Source organism: Protopterus annectens, chromosome 16.part0 (assembly GCF_019279795.1).
Source record: "Protopterus annectens isolate FY-2018-M chromosome 16.part0, PAN1.0, whole genome shotgun sequence".
NCBI lineage: Eukaryota > Metazoa > Chordata > Ceratodontiformes > Protopteridae > Protopterus > Protopterus annectens.
The window spans coordinates 586,023,101-586,041,430 of NC_056750.1; the positions used below are offsets into that span (position 1 = coordinate 586,023,101).

General features: G+C 37.6%; 1 protein-coding gene across 1 annotated transcript in view; it reads right to left on the reverse strand.

Moving 5' to 3' along the window:
- Positions 1-18,330, reverse strand: part of DIPK1B (divergent protein kinase domain 1B) — a 558,256-nt gene that overhangs the window by 499,005 nt on the left and 40,921 nt on the right. The gene's annotated exons all lie outside the window — the stretch shown is intronic.

The following is an 18,330-nucleotide window of genomic DNA, read 5'->3' on the forward strand; positions in this document are numbered from 1 at the left end:
CCCTTTCTCATACAAGCCAATAAATAAACTTATCAACAGTACGTTGCAGGAATTAATTGCTTCAAATAGAACTGTTAAAAAATATTTAAAAATATATATTATTTAAAAATGCATATAATTACAAAATTGCATGTATTTATATGCATTTTTTAAATAATATATATTTTTAAATATTTTTAACAGTTCTATTTGAAGCAATTAATTCCTGCAATATACTATGGTTAAATTTATTTATTGGCTTGTAAGAAAAAGGGTATGCGACTTTAAAGAATTTAAATTTTAATTATTAATTGTTTTTCATATCTGATTGGTTTGGTGTGTCTTGTTCTAGCTTTAAAATGTGTGTTGACTTTAATGAGTTTATAAGGCACTGAGGAAGGGTTGTTTAACCTGAAAGCTTTGCAATACACTTTAATAAATTGCTGCTCTTGCTCCTGGTTTCATTGTCCAGCTTTAACCTGGGGTATCTGGCTTCCCAAAGGATAAAATACTGCATTTTTGGCATTTAGTTTCTATCCATGATTTTGGTACCAGTTGTTTATTTGAGAGGAGCTTTCCTGCAGGATTGCCAAGTCATTTAGGGATTCAATGACTGCTTGCAATTGGCCAGTGTCCTTTGGTATTGGCTTTACTTCAAAAAAGTGGATGCCAAATAGGAAAGGTCCCAGCACATAATCTTGAGAGACTCCACTGGTGACTAGTCTCTTTGTGGAGGTAACTTCCCTGAGTTTGAATATCTGCGTCTTATCTGTGAGACAGATGATAATCTAGCAGGTGACTTAAGGGTTTATTCCCAGTTTATTTAGCTTTTCTACTATGCCTTGGTGGGGAAATGTGTCTAAAGATTTGGCCAGGTTGAGATATGTGGTGTGTACTCTTTTGCCTTCATCCTTTACTTTGGTGACCTTTTCAAAAAGATCTACCAGGCTGAGTAAGCATAACCTGCCCTTAATGAATCCAGACTGAAACAGGTCCAGTGTTTGGAGGTTCCCTTTGTCCTGATTCATTACTTCTATGATAACTATTTCCATGGCTTTGCATATGAAGCTCGTTATGGGTCTGTAATTGCCTGGGTCAGTGGAAGGGCCTCTCTTTTGCAGTCGAATGACTGTAGCTGTTCTCCATCTACATTGTACAAAACCTGTATGGAGGCTGAAACTGAACAGTGTTGTTAGGGGTGTGCTTAAATTGTGCTTTGTGTTATTTAAGATGCATCCAGGGATATTGCCAGGACCCATCAAAGCAGTATTTTCAGCTTTTGATAGCACTTTTAAGACTTAGTCTTGTGGGATAGCTGGAGGCGAGCAAGTATCAGGTATGTCTTGAAGGACAGACGGAGGGGAGAGAGGGATAAAGTTACAGCTAAAATTATCGGCCTGTAGGTTCTCTATATCTTCAGCGTCAGTGCAGGTAACATCATTCACCATCACCTAAGTATATTCCTCAGGCAGAACATAGTTTAAATTAAAAATGAAAGAAACATCTAAGACATTCTGCATCGGCAAGACTTAGAAAACATGAAAAAATGTAAATAGAATTCAAAATGTTCAGAATCATGTATTTCAAAAAAAAAAAGCAACAGTCTTTCTTCTTTTGATTATGCCTAATTTCGCCTAATAGGATACAGGAACTCAACAAAATCATGAAACTAATTAACATGTTTGAGCTTTTAATACTTGGCAGCTGAAATATAGGTTCATAGGTTCATAGATTAGTACTAGGCTAACTGCCCTTGCGAGCCATTTTAAGCCTAGCCAATTATCCCCTGTGAGATTCAAACCCTGTACCTTGTGTTTGTAAGGCAAACACCTTAACCATTAGGCCACCCATAGTTCAAACCTTTGTATTAACTTTCTTGACTTCTTCAACACGCTGTAATGCATCTGTCCTAACTACTCAAATGTTCAGTATCACTTCTAGTACGAATGCGATTTTCTTAAAGGAAAACTCCAGCCTAGAACTAAAAAAATCATTTTTTTTCACTCCATCTTTGTTTCCTGACCTATTTTAACACCTCAAAATCACTTTAAGTGCTTTATTTGTAAATTTAGCCTGTTCTCCACAACATGGTTACCAATGGGGCTTCATGTATCAGCATGATCTTGTTCTCCCTCAACTCTTTCTCTTTCCCATAATGCTTTGTATGACTCATGCCAGACATAAGGAAGTAACTTTGAATTCCCATGCCATTGACATATAATGGGATTTGTGAGGGTCAGTTTTTTTCTTTACCTTCTGTAAAAGGACTGCTTCTTTTCTGTCTCTAATCACCCTCATTTATGTTTGGCTCTTAGAAGTTATCCAGCTACAGCCAGAAAAGTAAGCAGCCTAAGCAGCAGAGACCTCCAAAGCAGACACCCAAGCAACCGCTACCTCAAAACAAAACACGTGCAACACATAGCTCACAAAGCCAGTGTGCTGAACAGTCACAGCCCTTAAGGCTAAACAACACACCTGATACACTTGTAATAGGTGACTCTATCGTCAGGCACACTGACGTCCCGCTCACCAGGCTGAACAAGGAGAATGTCACGGTGAGCTGCCTGTCGGGCGCTAGGATCCGCCACATAACACAAGCACTCAGGTCACTCCAAGGCAAGTACAAATATGACTCAGTCATTGTCCATGCTGGTGTGAATGACCTGAGACGTACCTCCCTGGACTACATGAAAAGAGACATAGAGGAGCTCTCTGAGCATGTAGCCCAGGCCGGTATGATCCTGACCTTGAGTAGCATCTTACCCTCACCAAGAATGATGCCACAATATGAAGACAAGATGATCAATTTCAACAATTGGCTTAAGTGTTGGTGTCATTCAAAGGGGATCCAATGCCTGTCAGCCTGGGATGACATGCTCGACAAGCCACGATGCTTCGCTAGGGACGGCTTGCACCTGTCACCCCTGGGCTTTTGGATATTGGCAAAGGCTCTTGCTACCCCCATAGTGCCTTTTTTAGGCAAGGCTCAAAAGACAAACCCACCTCCATAGGTATCACAAGGGATAAGAAACTAAGAGTAATGCTACTCAACGCCAGAAGTCTAAACCTCAAGATGCACGCACTTAAAACTCTCCTTAGCATGGAGAACATCGATATCTGTGCAGTAACAGAAACCTGGTTCAAGGCTCCCGAGAGCACCCCAGCACTACCAGGTTACACCTCATACCATGCTTTTCGGCCCCAAAACTTGGACCGAACCACAAAAGGAGGGGGAGCATCAATATTCGTCAAAGATACCCACACCTCCAGGTTGGTGGCACAGCACGAAGCATCAGAGACTATCCATGTGCAACTAACTGTGGGTAAAACTGCCTTCCAATTTATAGCCTGCTACAGACCACCCTCCCAAACACAGGAACCCCACTTGGCCTTCCTGAGAATACTGGAAAATATGAAGGTCTCTCCAAACACCATTATATTGGGCGACTTCAACTACCCAAACATAGACTGGGAGCATTACTCTATCTCCAACACCCTAGCCCAAAGGTTCCTAGAATTTATAAACTCAAATGCTATGGAACAACATGTTACCACTCCCACAAGAGGGGAAAACATACTGGACCTGATCATCACCAACATGGGGACACTATGCTCCAGACCAGAAGTGTATCCCTCACTGGTAAAATCAGACCATAAACTAATCTCACTGGATATTCACATCCCAACCCCACCCCCTGCCCAGAAAACCACAGTGAAAAACTTCTCTAAAGCAAATTTCACACGCCTCAAAACCGAGATATTTTTTGTGACTAAGAGCTTTTCTGTTTATAATTTTGTACATTTGTTGGTATAATAGTGTTTATATATACGGTCGTTTTTTCTTAGATTAGTTATTTAATGTTTTATAACTAATATATATACTTTACGCTACTGGTCGACTTTATATATATTGAATTCCAATTTTGATGACTGGAATATTTAAGGTTCCAATTTGAGTAGCAAATGGTGTTCATTGGAGGTGAAATGGAGTTTATGAACATCATTGTGTTGTGTGCTGTGAGCGCAGTTGCTTGATGTTTGGCCGCCTTGTTTTTATTTATTACATCTTAGTATTTTACTCAATGTAATTCACATAAAGTCTGACCTAATAATTATGACTTACTGTCATAATCTGGGCAGAAATGGCACGTAACATCATTGCGATAGTTATGCAGTTAGCATAACCCAGATGATGATGTCTGGTTTCTGTTTTGCTTGCGCTTGAAAGCGTGCCTTTAAATAACAAGCCATTTTGTACTAACTGGCCTCCGTGCATCATTTAAGACTTTTGTAAATGTCCTGTGGAACGCTTCAGTTTACACTGTGGCCATTTATATCTTTGTTAGCAATGGTTGGTTTTTATCATGCTTTTGTTTTTGCTATTTCTGTTTATGTGTTGTTTTAATGTCACAATTAATACTTTAATCTTATGCCTTTGCATTCACGAACCCAATGCAATATAATAGTGTTGGTGTTTTAACTTGGTAATATGATCTATAAGTAATGTCATACCCTAAGCAAGCTTCTTTCTAAATATGGGCATTACTTCCTCAATTATAATTAATGAGATATATTACTAGCAATTGCGGAAACTATATGTATTTTTTGATGTTAACTTGCTGATTAAATCTTAGAGTATGGAAATTACTGAATTTATAAATAATATAAACAATTTATTCAGTTTTTAAATGGAATGCTAGGTTGTTAATATGAATTTTGATGAACTTTACTTTAACAATGTGATTTTTTGAATTAATTGATTAATTGTGTTTGATGAGCTGGTATAAAAGGCAATGAAAATTTCTGTGAGATTGTAACCTGAGGAAGCGCAATTTTATTGCGTGAAAGCGCTTGTTTCTGTTTCTGTCTTTATCATTAAATGCTGTTGGATCTATTTCGTGGTGGTTTCAAGCAATTTTTTCAGCTATGGAACAACATGTTACCACTCCCACAAGAGGGGAAAACATACTGGACCTGATCATCACCAACATGGGGACACTATGCTCCAGACCAGAAGTGTATCCCTCACTGGTAAGATCAGACCATAAACTAATCTCACTGGATTTTCACATCCCGACCCCACCCCCTGCCCAGAAAACCACAGTGAAAAACTTCTCTAAAGCAAATTTCACACGCCTCAAAACCGAGGCGAAATCCTTCAAAGCCCCCGGGCCTGTGGAAAATACGGCCCAGACCGCAGAATCCTTTATAAACGCATTCTATGAACACCTTCAGGAATGCATGGATCATGCAATCCCAAATAAAACCAAGACCCAATCCTCCAAAGGCAGACGTCCTGTCTGGTGGACCCCAGCCATAAACAAACTATACAATAGAAGGAGGAAGCTACTACATGATAGAGCAAAATCCCAAAAAGGGAAGGCATCTCTGATCAGTATTAGCAAAAAACTACGGCACTCATAAAATCGTCTAAGGCCAGCTTCGAGAGAAAAATTGCACAGGACACTAAGGATAATCACAAGGCTTTCTTTAGTTATGTTAGGAACCTGGGTGGGAATTCCCAGATATGCTCAGAATTAGTCCAAAATGACAAAAAATACACCGAGCCCACAGACATTGCCAACATTCTAGCTGACAGGTTCAGTGCAAACTTCTCCCCCCTCTCCCCACCAAAAGGGCAAATATCTATCCCACCAGAGTGCTGCCCCCCTGACATCCCAGATGCTCCGGTAAGAGCCGCCCTCTCCAAAGCTAAAAATACAGCATCAATGGGACCAGATGGTGTCCCGGGCTGCGTCCTACATGAACTCCAAGAAGAGCTAAACCCAAACTTAAAACTACTGTACAATCTTAGCCTTACTACAGGATATGTACCCAAAGAGTGGCGTACAGCAACAGTGGTCCCTCTCCACAAAGGTGGTGCCTCAACGGATCCTGGAAACTATCGCCCCATAAGCCTGACTAGCTTGGTCTGCAAAGCTATGGAAAGGATCATCATGGACCTCATAAATAAAGATATTGGGGACCTACAGACACTGGATCCTACCCAGTTTGGCTTTGTTAAGGGCAGATCCTGCTCTTAAACCTGGTCGATTTCTTTGAAACAGTCACCAAGGCCATTGACGAGGGGAAGGTGGTCCACACAGCCTACCTGGACCTCGCAAAAGCCTTCGATACAATACCCCACTCGGGCATTATAGATAAGCTCACCAGCTTAAATATAAACCCCTATGTCACTAGATGGGTTGCAAACTGGCTCAAGGACAGAACCCACATGGTTAGAATTGCTGGAGCCATGTCAGACTCCAAACCAGTCACAAGTGGCGTCCCACAAGGCTCAGTCCTGGGACCTCTCTTGTTCGGTATATATTTCTCGGCGATACAGGCCAACACGGAAGGACTGTGGCTGACCAAGTTCGCAGATGACTGCAAACTGGGCGCCATAATAGACTCTCCAGCCGACACAAGCATCCTCCAAAAGGGCCTCATAGAAACAGACAACTGGTGCCAGAGCCATGGCCTCAAGCTAAACGCCAAAAAGTGTATAGTCATCCCCTTTGGCAAAAACAAAGTGCCCACAAATTACCACATAGGTGGTAATCCATTAAGTACAGAAGAAGTCATTAGGGACCTGGGGACCCAAGTTGATAGCAATCTCTCATTTGACAACCACATGTCCAAAGTGGTTAGAAAAACATTTTATATAGCCCACCTAATCATGAAGGGATTCACATCTAGATCAGGGGAGGTCATCGTACCTCTTTACTCATCCCTCATCAGGCCCATAATTGAGTACAATGCCCCTTTTGGGATGTACCTTACCAGACACCTGCAGCAACTGGAAAGACCCCAAAAGTACCTCACCAAGAGGATCAAAGGGCTCAAACAGATGCCATATGCTGCCCGGTTAAAGAAACTCCAGCTCTACTCAGTGGCATACCGCCTGCTCAGAGGCGATCTGTGCCTGACGTATAAAGCCATGTCCAACCCGGAATTAATGGACATGCTGCACCTCAGAAAATCCAAATCCCATTGAGCTACGCGCTCGAGAGACTTGAACCTCAGCACTGAAATAAATAAGACATGCTGGAGGGACAGATTCATAACCCAGAGGCTCCCTTCACTCTGGAATAAAATCCCAGTCCAGGTTAGGCAGAGTCCCACATTGACTCTCTTCAAGAGGAATCTTGATGAGTGGATGGGAGATCGTAGGTTTACCCCGGCTATCACTTCTGTGTCACTGTTAGACAGAGGCACAGTATACTAACCTCAAAAAAAGGCATAGCAAAATTAATTTAAAATGGGTGGCGAAAGCCAAACACACTCTGGTTAGGCTTATAAATGCCCTAGGGCAGATAGCCTAGTATGAACCTATGAACCTATAAATTTTAGGCCTTTGTTCAGTGTTTTCATTTGACGTTCAAGAAGAATTGAGAGTTTTCTTTCCCCCACACTACTGCAGGGGTGTTAAAACTGTCACTGCTCTGATAGACATTTGCAGAATCAGTTCCTAGAGAAAGGGTTGAGGGAGAACAAGATCACGTTGATGCATCAAGCCCCATTGGTAGCCATGTTGTGGAAAACAGGCTAAAATTACAAATAACGCAGTTAGAGTGATTTTGAGGTGTTAAAATAGGTCAGGAAACAAAGACAGAGTGAGAAAAACAGTATTTTTTAGTTCTAGGGTGGAGGTTTCCTTTAAGAAATCAGAAGATATGTTTTAGTTGCCAGATGGACTCATGGATGACTAGTCATTTGACCAACTATACCTTTGCAATTAAATGTTTCCCTTTAAAATGTGCTCTGGTATCGCACAAGGTTTTAACTTAGGGTTAGCATTTTTCTGGTTATTTAGTAACTCACTCCCCAAAAGATTTCCACACATAAGAACCTTAATGTGTAGAAAATATTACAATGTAGATAAGCGACGATATAAATACAAGTCAGGACCCATACATATGACCTGTTATGAGTGCGGCATCTGTTCTCCAAAGAGAAATCACACATTAGCTTCTAAAGTTAATCACTGCTGTCAAGTACCACTGTGAGAGTATAACTGGGGATTCTGATTGGGTCCTCAGTCATAACCAATCTGTTATATGTTTGAGACTCAGATGACAAGAATTTCACCTTAGGAGTGAAGTGAAGCAAAGCTTGAGGTGAATCTTGTTATCCATATCCAGAACTTGTCACAATTAAGTTATAAGCAGTGAGACTCAATCATAATTCTTTGCAGTACATGGAACTGTATCTGTTCTGTGTACTACCAGTTGCAGGGAAAAAAGTACAGGACCATAACTTTTTTTAGGTTTGAAATTCATAAAACACTAGGGGAAGTCACTCAGAGAGTGGACATGAGAAAAGTGCTCATTTGATAAGAAAATGGCTTTGAAACGTTGTTTGACACCACACTCTGCTGAGTTATGTACTTCTTTGTGTGTATGTGTGCATCTTTGTTAACGTGTCAGATAGAGAAGTGTATGATAACTTTTAAAGCTATGTAAATGCTTCCGATACTATCTAGTGATGGCACTGTTATGCTCTAGTAAATGACTAGAGATTAGCAGTACTGAAGGGTGTTTAACAAAACTTTGTTAAGCACTTTTGTTACATCAAAAAGGCACTTAACAAAGTTGCCTTTTTCCTGAATTTAGAGCATAATAATAACATCTCATGAGGGGTTTACATTCTCTTTTTTGATACAAGGTTGCTTGTAAAACAGTTACTCAAGCATTGAAGCTCAAGGCTAAAGTTTCTCCTGTTGTTGCTCACTTCTTATAAGTGTGATTTTTGATGTCCTCGAAGACTACAGTCTCCCCAAGAAAGAGTGAGACAACTTTTCACTGTCTATTGTGGATCCTGCTTTCCTTGTGGATACAGGAACTTCAGAGTGCAAATAATAAAGTAAATGGGGTATGGTGATGCAGGGGAGTGCTTGTCCCACTACAAAAGACATTTTTGTTACTTTTTCTTTTTGGCGGATTTGCTTGTAATCTTCAAAGGTTTGTGTGCATCTTATGTGGATATCTACACTTCAGCTGTTGGTATTGAGCTAGGTTTGCTGTACATTTCTGAAAAGAGGTGAGCACTTTTGAGGATTCATTGTGGATCCATAACTTAAGAATGGAAATTGTCATCTATCTTATAGAATATTGTAGAAAATGTACATTTAAATATTTGGGGTTCCAAGTGAAGCCAGCTCTTTTCCATATTTAGGCCTACTGTACCACAGCAATCTAAGATTAACAAATACATTTTCACATGAAACAACTATCCAGACTACCTACCTGTACACTTTCAACTCAACTCTGCATGCATAAAATGAGGTGGTTCCTGGGGTGATGATCCCATTAGCATTGTAAGTGAGTTTAAGTATATGGAGGTTATCATGAGTGGTAAAATGGGAGAGATGGTTGATAAGAATTCTAAACCACTGCTTCAGACATTAAAAGAGGAATGTAGGAAATGGGAGGAACTGAAGTTGCACTATTTGAGCAGAGTCAATATAATTAGGATGTTTTTTGATCCTGAAAGTTTTATTTCTAGTCAGGCATATACCATTATTAGCTAGAGCAATCTATGCATGTACATTTCAATCATTAAATATCGATTTCCTATGGGACATAAAAGGTCAAAAATCAGTAGGAAGAAATTTTTCACTTCAAGAATACCTGGGGGGTAGGAATGCAAAACATTGCAGGGTGTGTTGCAGCTGAGGTAGGGTGGCAATATGGTAGATGGAGAGCTAGGCAAAAGCAAATATGTCAGGAATTGGAGGGCTGGAATATTTTTATTAATTCTCCAGGCCAAGCCAAAATAAGGGAATTCAAGGTTTGGAAACCAGGAGGATTCTAAAACTGGTCTGAAAATGTCTAATTATGAAAGAATCTGAAGATTGACTGTTTACAGCCTGGAAGCCTAGAAAGAGGATATGGCATTCAGGAAGTTGTAAGGCTGAAGATAAAACTCTATATTGGGCAGACTGGATCAAGATTTGTTAGCTCCAGATAGTAGCAGGCTGTTGCCCTTCACTGGATTAGCTAGGGCATGCCCTTTTGGAATACAATTGTGGCAGTATCTCCAAATACGTTCATTGGTAAGAGGAGGTCTGGATTTAAAGGAACCGGGGAAGTAGGTACACAAGGTCAGACTGGGCATGTGGCAGTTCTGGTAAATGCCACAAGGGCCGGTGGGCTGGTGCGCTTTGAAATTGTATGAGTAAAAAATGTTTTTTATTTAAATCAGTATCCACAAAAGCACAACTATCGTTCATTTTCCAAATGCATCCAAAATGTTAGTTATATTCAAATGTAAAATGTTTATAGCTGACAAGGCCAGCATGTGAGGTGGGTCGTATATGCAACTATGTAGCTAGATGGTCGTATACTTATATGTGTTTATTTTTCTTAGTTTATTAGTCTTTTTTTATTAGTCTATTTCAAAGGAAGTGGAGGGCAACAATGCAGTTGCATGTTGTTTTTTTTCCCTACACCCATCTAACCTGCGCATTTCTTTCTATGCAAAATGTATAATAAGCAACTTGTCCGAAAAACTCCAACTCAATAAAGACAAAAAAAAAAATGTTAAAAAAGGAACACTTTCTACCACGCAACTCAAATAACTGAATTTAATGGTAAGCGCTTTAGTCCAATACAATTACATGAACTTCTTCAAACAAGACTCAGTACTTATGATTTAAATATCCCTCTCTAAAACAATGTGATGGCAAATAATGGCATCACAAACACCCCCCCCCCAAAAAAATTTAATTAAAGCTACAAATTGCAAAGAACATTCCTTCAAAATATAAAGAACACTGTGATAAACTCACATAGCGACAAGTTTACTTTGGTCAGCAACCTTGAAGGTGACTTTAATATTTACAACTATTCTTGTTTTGTTATCGAGACTGAACTAGTTCATGTTTTAGTTAGAGGATCAACTTTTGTTCCGTCTTGTAGGGCAGACTTAACTAGAACATTGTTGGATTTTAAAGTTTACTCACGTAAGCTAAATTTAACTATTTTATTGGACAACAAGTTGGAACGTCCTAATGATTTTAGGATTGCAAGCATTTGTAATTCGCCACTTGAGTGAGCAATAAGTGACCATAGAAGAGAACATCAGCAATCTGACTGGATTAGTGTTTAAACCTTAAGGTCACTTCTCAGGTTGTTTTTTCCTGGCAGGATCAACCAGATACTTTCTGCATGTTATTTTTTTCCCTGGCAGGGTCAACCAGATAATTTCTGTATTTAATTATATCCTGGCTGGGTTGACCAGAAGCTTGTTAAATCTTGGTGCAGTCTCCTATATAAGTTATCTTTCTGACATCATAGAACTGTTGGCTGGCAGGGTCAACCAGATAGTAGAAGGCCAAATTTGCAGGGAGCTGTGAGTTTTGGGGGCTGTTTGTGTTGTTTTTCTAATAATATCCTGGCATGGTCAACCAGATACTAGTAGGTGGTCTATGTGTTTTGGGGGCTGTTGATGACGTTTCTTTTTTATTTATTTATTTATTTTTAATATAATATCCTGGCAGAGTTAACCAGGCACTAGGGAGGCATTGTGTTTGAGGACTGTTGATGATGATCTTTTTCTAATATAATACACTGGCAAAGTTAAGCAGATATGTAACCACTAATTTTATGTAAATTGGTAAGCATGGTCAGGGTAGATTCCATTGTAACATTGCTCTGCCCCTTTCTAGTTGGTCTCACCCATTCAGCTGTCTCCTGCAGCCCCCCCCCCCCCTTTTTGATTTGAAGTCACCAGCCACTACTGGTATCAGTTTATATTCACAGGAGTTAGTGTAGTGTAGTTTTCGCATAGTTGTACTTTTGTGCATTTACTGTTGTGCCACAAAATTTGTGTTTTTTTTACTTTGTCAAATTCTCATTCTTTTTTGGTGAAAAAGGAAAATAATTACCATTCCTTTTAATAGCATTTTTTTTAAATTAATAAATGTAATTAATAATTAACTTTCATGATAACTTGATAGATATTGAGTTCTATCTTCTATATGAAAATAAATACATTTTACTGTGGAAATTCTGGAGTTGACAGCATTTCTTAGAAACTTCGGAATGGACACTCATTTAAATAAGGCTGTCCTTTTTTGGTTTTGATTACCAAGATTATGAAATGCAAGTAAAACAAATAAAATTGCAATTTATTTTAGATCCCTTTAAATATGGATAAAAGAGAAAGCAGAAAATGAAAAAGATTCGTGAGAAGAAATGAGAGTCTACAATCAACCACAGAAAAATGCAAAAAAATAACGGATGTATTTAGCAATTTTTCCATTCCTAGACCCAGTTCCTTTGAGGTAACTAGTACAGAAGACCTCATGGAAATAAACAAAGAACCCCAAACTGATATTTCAATAATACAAGAAGAAAATGCATCTAATGAAAAAGAAGAAACCATCACTAAACAACAAGAAGTTCATGACAAAGTAATAAGTAAGGATGTGTGTACTTGTGAAACTGGCAGTACACTGAAAATACTAAACTTAACTACTTTTCTCATCCTAATCAGAATTTCCTGTTTACATTTTTTTTACTTACTATCCAAAACAAGACATTGCTGATCTCATATTACAAAAAACGTTTAATAGGAAAGACGGAACAAACCGTAAGTGGTTATCCCACTCCCAGAAAAAAAAAATGCCTTATTTTGTTCTGTTTGTCTGGCATTTTCTAGAAGTTCTGAAACACATCCATTAAGGGAAGGTATGGCAGATAGGTAACACATCTATCAAAGAACTGAAGAGCATGAAAGAAATGCAGTGCATCAAAGTTGTGCTGAAGCATATTTTTTACACACTGCTAATGCCAGTATTGCTGTAGGACGAGAACAAGTAAAAAAGAAATGACAAATATTAGAGCAGGTAACTGACATAATTAAACTGACAGGCAAACAAGGACTTAGTTATAGAGGAACAGAATTTGAAGCTGCATACACATTAGAAGATATTTCTGTAGATCACAGAATTTTTTTAGAGTTAATTCAGCTTCTTAGCAAATATGATATTTGCTTAAGTGAGCATATAAATGAAAAAATAAAAATAAAAGAATACACTTGTCAGGAGGAAAAAGTACAGGATCAATAGTAACCTTACTGTCTAAAAACACAGTCAGTAAGGTGATGCAAATTATTCTACAGGTTATTCAGAAGACAGTTGCAAGTGAGATAAGAGGAGCTGGAATGTTTTCAGTACAAATCGATACAACACAAGATATCACATCGAAAGACCAGTGTTGCATTATTGTATGGTGCATGACCGAATTCATGAGAAGCTATTAACAGTGTTATCCTGTGAATCATCAACTGGAGAGTACATGTTTCAGTTACTATCGAAAACTCTGAAATCTTGCAGTATTGATATTTTAGACTGTGTTGGCAGTTCTACTGATGAAGCTGCAAATATGAAAGGGCAATATAATGGGTTTTCTGCATGGTTTTCAAAAGAATCTTCTCATCAAATACATGATGCTATGCACACATTCTCAGTTTAGTACTTTTGGATGCTGCCAACATTGTTATTGAAAGTGTATCACTATTTAGTTTAATAAATGACATTGCAGTGTTTATCCGAGATTCATATCAGAGAATGAATACACGGGAAAATGTAACTCAAGATATTCATCATTGAAAATTATCAATAATTGGTGAAACTCACTGGTGGTCAAAAAATATGGTTCTGAAAAAAATATATGGGGAATTTTCAAATGCAGATTTAGCTTTGTATGTATTGTGGACCTAATTGTTACATTGACACACATTCAAGAGGATGCCAGATCTTAACATGAAGTACATCTAAAAGCAAAAGCATATACAGAATCACTGCTTAAGTATGAAACTGCAGTAGCAGCGCATATTTTCCTTTGAATATTTAAACTAACAATTCCATTATCTAAGTATCTTCAAAGAAGAGAAATAGATGTTTTGAAATCTTGTTGCATGGTTTCAGTAATACTGCAAGAACTCAAAACATTCTCAAGAGATTTTGATACTGTCCAAAAGGCAGCCGACAATTTTGTTAACAATGTTAACACAAAGTTGCTAGAATTAAAAGGCTACAATTTGGAAGTACAATCTACTCTTCCAGAAAAAAAAGACCAAAGAGGAAGAAGAAAATGTTGGCAGGCAAATCCACTCATGGTGAACAAATCTCTGACTCTATTACATCTTACAGAATACAGGTTTACATTATTCTTGATGAGATCATAAAAAGCATGCATCGCCGTTTTCAAGACAGTAGTGTATTTATGAGGATTTTTCTTTCATAGATCCAAGAAACTTTTCTTAATTAAACAATCAAGGTATTCCATTTTCGGCACTAGTTAAATTAACTGAATGCTTGATTAATTTTGATAAAGAGCCACCGCTGAAAATTTAGGAAGTGAACTTGCAAATTTTGCTTTGCATTGTGAAAACTTGAAAATGTCAGTAGTAGAAGAATATACAGTTTGAATTGAAAATGAAAACAAAATTGACATAGAAGTAGAAAATAAGTCATGCTCAACATGCAAAAACTGCAGTATTTGTTATCTAATTTTAAGTCAATATAACTTACTTACTGACACTTAAACTATAATCGGCCTAGCTTATAAATGCATGTTAACTCTTTTATGCAAGTTGCATGTGAGAGAAGCTTTTCTACTTTAAAATTTATTAAAAAACATTTGAGAAGCACAGCTTCTAATGATAATTTAGATTATTTCATGTTGATGGCTATAGAAAAAGATATGATAATGAACTTAGATTCGGATGAACTAATTAAAATTGCAGAAACTCCAGAACTATTGAAAAATCTAGTCATCCCATAAAATTAATTTGCAAATTTTTTAAATTGTTAAAATTAATACGAAAACTAAAGAATATCATATACTTTTAATTATTTAGTTGTAATTTAATTGTTTAATATTAATTGTTTAATTGTTTTAAATATATAATTAGAATTGTAATGTTAGATAATATAATACTAAATATTGATTGTTTCAGTATTTCTCAGTTTGTTTTATTTTAATCGATTTTCCATGTTTTTCTTAAGAATTTCAATATCCCACACTAGTTAGTGAAAATGGTCTAGTAGTTCTGATGGTGCCAGAGTCTAATTCTTGTCCCAGTCCACCCCTAAAGGTATGTAAGAATATTAATCAATAAGTAGTAACATTGTTAAAAGACCCCAAGGTGAAGGAAGTCTACAGATTTACAGAGAATTCCATATGGGGAGGCATAAATGATGTCAAAGGAAGATGGGAAGAAGAGATAGTACAGTTCTTATTGGAGAAACAATGGCCCAAAGAATGAACAGTATTAATACTCCCACAATAGCACACTTTACCATCTTTAAACTGATATACAAGTGGCATGTTACTCTGCTGCAACTATATAACACAGGTTGGGCACAATCTGATAAATGTTAGAGATGTGGAGAGGGGAATGCGGACTGTTTACATATGGTTTGGAGATATGGCATGGTTAAGAGATCTAATACTGCCAATTAACACAGCCATAAGCATACAGAGGCTTTGTACTGGCTTTTGGGATATATAGGTCCATTTAGGGCACATCACACTCAATGCAGATTTGGATTTATCATACAGTAGCAGCATTTCTGGCTGTTCTTCACTCCAGACCTGGCATCATGAAATCCTGATGTACATGAATAGGTTTGGAAATGCATGTTATGCATGTACTAAACCTGACTAATCATCTTTCTCTTCAAACTAGGTACTGCCTACCCTTTACTTCTCAATAACAAGTTCTACTTTCCTTATTAACCACAATACCATTTCCTATACCTAACCTTTTTTCATCCTCTGTGCTTACTTATAGTGTGACAACTCTTTATTAATATAATTATACAATAAGCTGCTTTTTTTGTTTTATTCTGTATTCTACCTGTAATTTGCATTGTACCTGCTTTTTGCACTGTGAAGTATTCTGCCCTCTTTGATAATTGCTGTCTTTAACCTGTAATGTTCATTGTAAATATAAATGTTTTTATTTCTTTTTTTTATCCTTGGAGCTTATCTCCCCAGGTTATAGTATGTATTCTACCTGTATTTTGTATTGTACCTGCATTTTGCACTGTGAGGTATTCAGACCTCTTTAATAATTCTGTGTTAACCTGTAATGTTCATTGTAAATTTAAATGTTTTTGTTATTTTTTGTTTTGCACGGAGCTTATCTCCCCAGGCCTCTACTGAAAATATACATGTATCCAGTTAGACTAGCCCGGTCAACAAATGTAAAATAAAATAAAATAAATAAAAATGTTATAAGCATATACAATGGAAGGAGTATGATGAATATTGTTGCATATTTATGCTTTTGTTCATTAAAGAAAACGTACAGAGGAAGGAGTGTTTTTGTTCCTATTTTTAAGAAAAATTGGATTTCTGTTTTATACTAGACAGTGAAAAGGTATACAATACAGAGTAATAGCTATGTTGGGGAAAGCTGATGTACACACATTCTACCTTGCTCTTTTTATCTTTAATGTTATATTTTGATGCTGTTATGTGATGAGTATTTGACTGCTGTTGATTGATATGATTGCTTTTATGTTGGTGATTTCTTAATAAAGTCTATTCTGCTAATAAAAAATAATACACAACAGTAGCTTGTTGTGCTAAGTTTATGTGGGCATGACATAATTATTCTTGTCTTACTCTGCAGCAAAGGATGTTACTAGTGTGATTTGACTTTCTGATTCTTGATAATTAATTTGTTTATATGTGTCAAATGGTACTCTTGCTCAGTTTTAGTCAGTATCTACCTTTGAAAAATTTTAGAGTAGTATTTCCTAAATGAGACATTATCAAGTCAGTCCCACTGAATATTCTGCACACACTAAGACCTCAAATAACCCAATAAAGCCACTGGCATTTTTTTTAACTTTTGAGAGTATTGTTTTTAATGTAATATTATTCACTGACATATGTCTTCTGTACTCCTGATTCTATTGTATCTGAGGCCTCTTATGTTACCAAAAAGCATAAATAGCATCAGCCCACTTGCCTACTTAACAGAATAAAATAAATTATAGAGGGACCCATGAAACTCACTGATATAACCACAGTTACAGAAAGAGACCTGCTACAAGAGAACACTTCCTGAGTTTCTCCTGCATTCACAGATATTCTCAATGATGGATCTGGGTTTTGACTGTATCCTTGACATTCTTTTGCCTTCAAATTACAGTACCTTAAAATGTCCAGTCTCCCCCCCCAAAAAAAAAAACAGGAACCAGGTAATTGCATGTAATTCAGCCCCACTTTGTGGTACTAGTCACACAGACTCAGTGTATAGTTACTGCTTGCAGTTCTGACTATAGTTTGTTAGGAGTTTTTTGTCTGTCCTTTCTAATATGAAAATCAGGATTTGCCGAACTCTTTAAAAGAACACAGATAAATACACTTGATGCCCATAACTGCACACTGATAAAGATATTGTTATTCACAGAGTTATTCCAAGAAGCAAGTTTTATTTTCTGCACTGTAGCTTTTCTATGTGTGCATGGCCATCTCTCAGGGATCTATGCCCAGCAACAGCTATATGTCACAAAAGTAGTAGTACTCTACTCCGTTTGTACATCCATGAGTACTTGCAGCCTTTTTGTTGAGACCTGTTCACAGATGATTTCATTTGGGAGATGTTTCATTAATCTTTGATTTGTGGTGTAGTTCAGCTCAGTGAGACTGAATTCAGCAGAAATAAACCTTTAAAATAATTATAGTATATGGCAACAACTACAGTAAGCATCAATGGATTGATTATATGAGGTTCATTTATGTACACCTCTTAGGCAAGTTTCTACACAATAATTTGAGTATCCTGGATAGCAAATGTGGGGACCTGCAAGAAAACAGTACTACAGCATTTTAGTAACTTTAGATGGTCAGATAAAATTCCCACACAGACATTTTATAGAAAGCACCATGCATACCTTGTGTGCCTTGCAGCAGGGAAAGGCCTTTTGTAGACATTAAATAATCAGACTCCAGGTAAAATAAACACAAACACACTCCATCATTAGACTCTGGACATAATAAGTACAAACAGACCCCATCATCAGACTCTGGGCATAATAGGTACAAATAGACCCCTCCATCAGACTCTGGGCAAAATAGGCACAAACAGACCCCTCCATCAAACTCTGGGCATAATAAGCACAAACAGACCTCACCATCAGACTCTGGGCATAACCAGCACAAACAGACCTCACCATCAGACTCTGGGTATAGTAAGCACAAACAGACCCCACCATCAGACTCTGGGCATAACAAGCACAAACAGACTCCACCATCAGACTCTGGGCATAATAAGCACAAGCAAATTCCACCATCAGACTCTGGGCATAACAAGCACAAACAG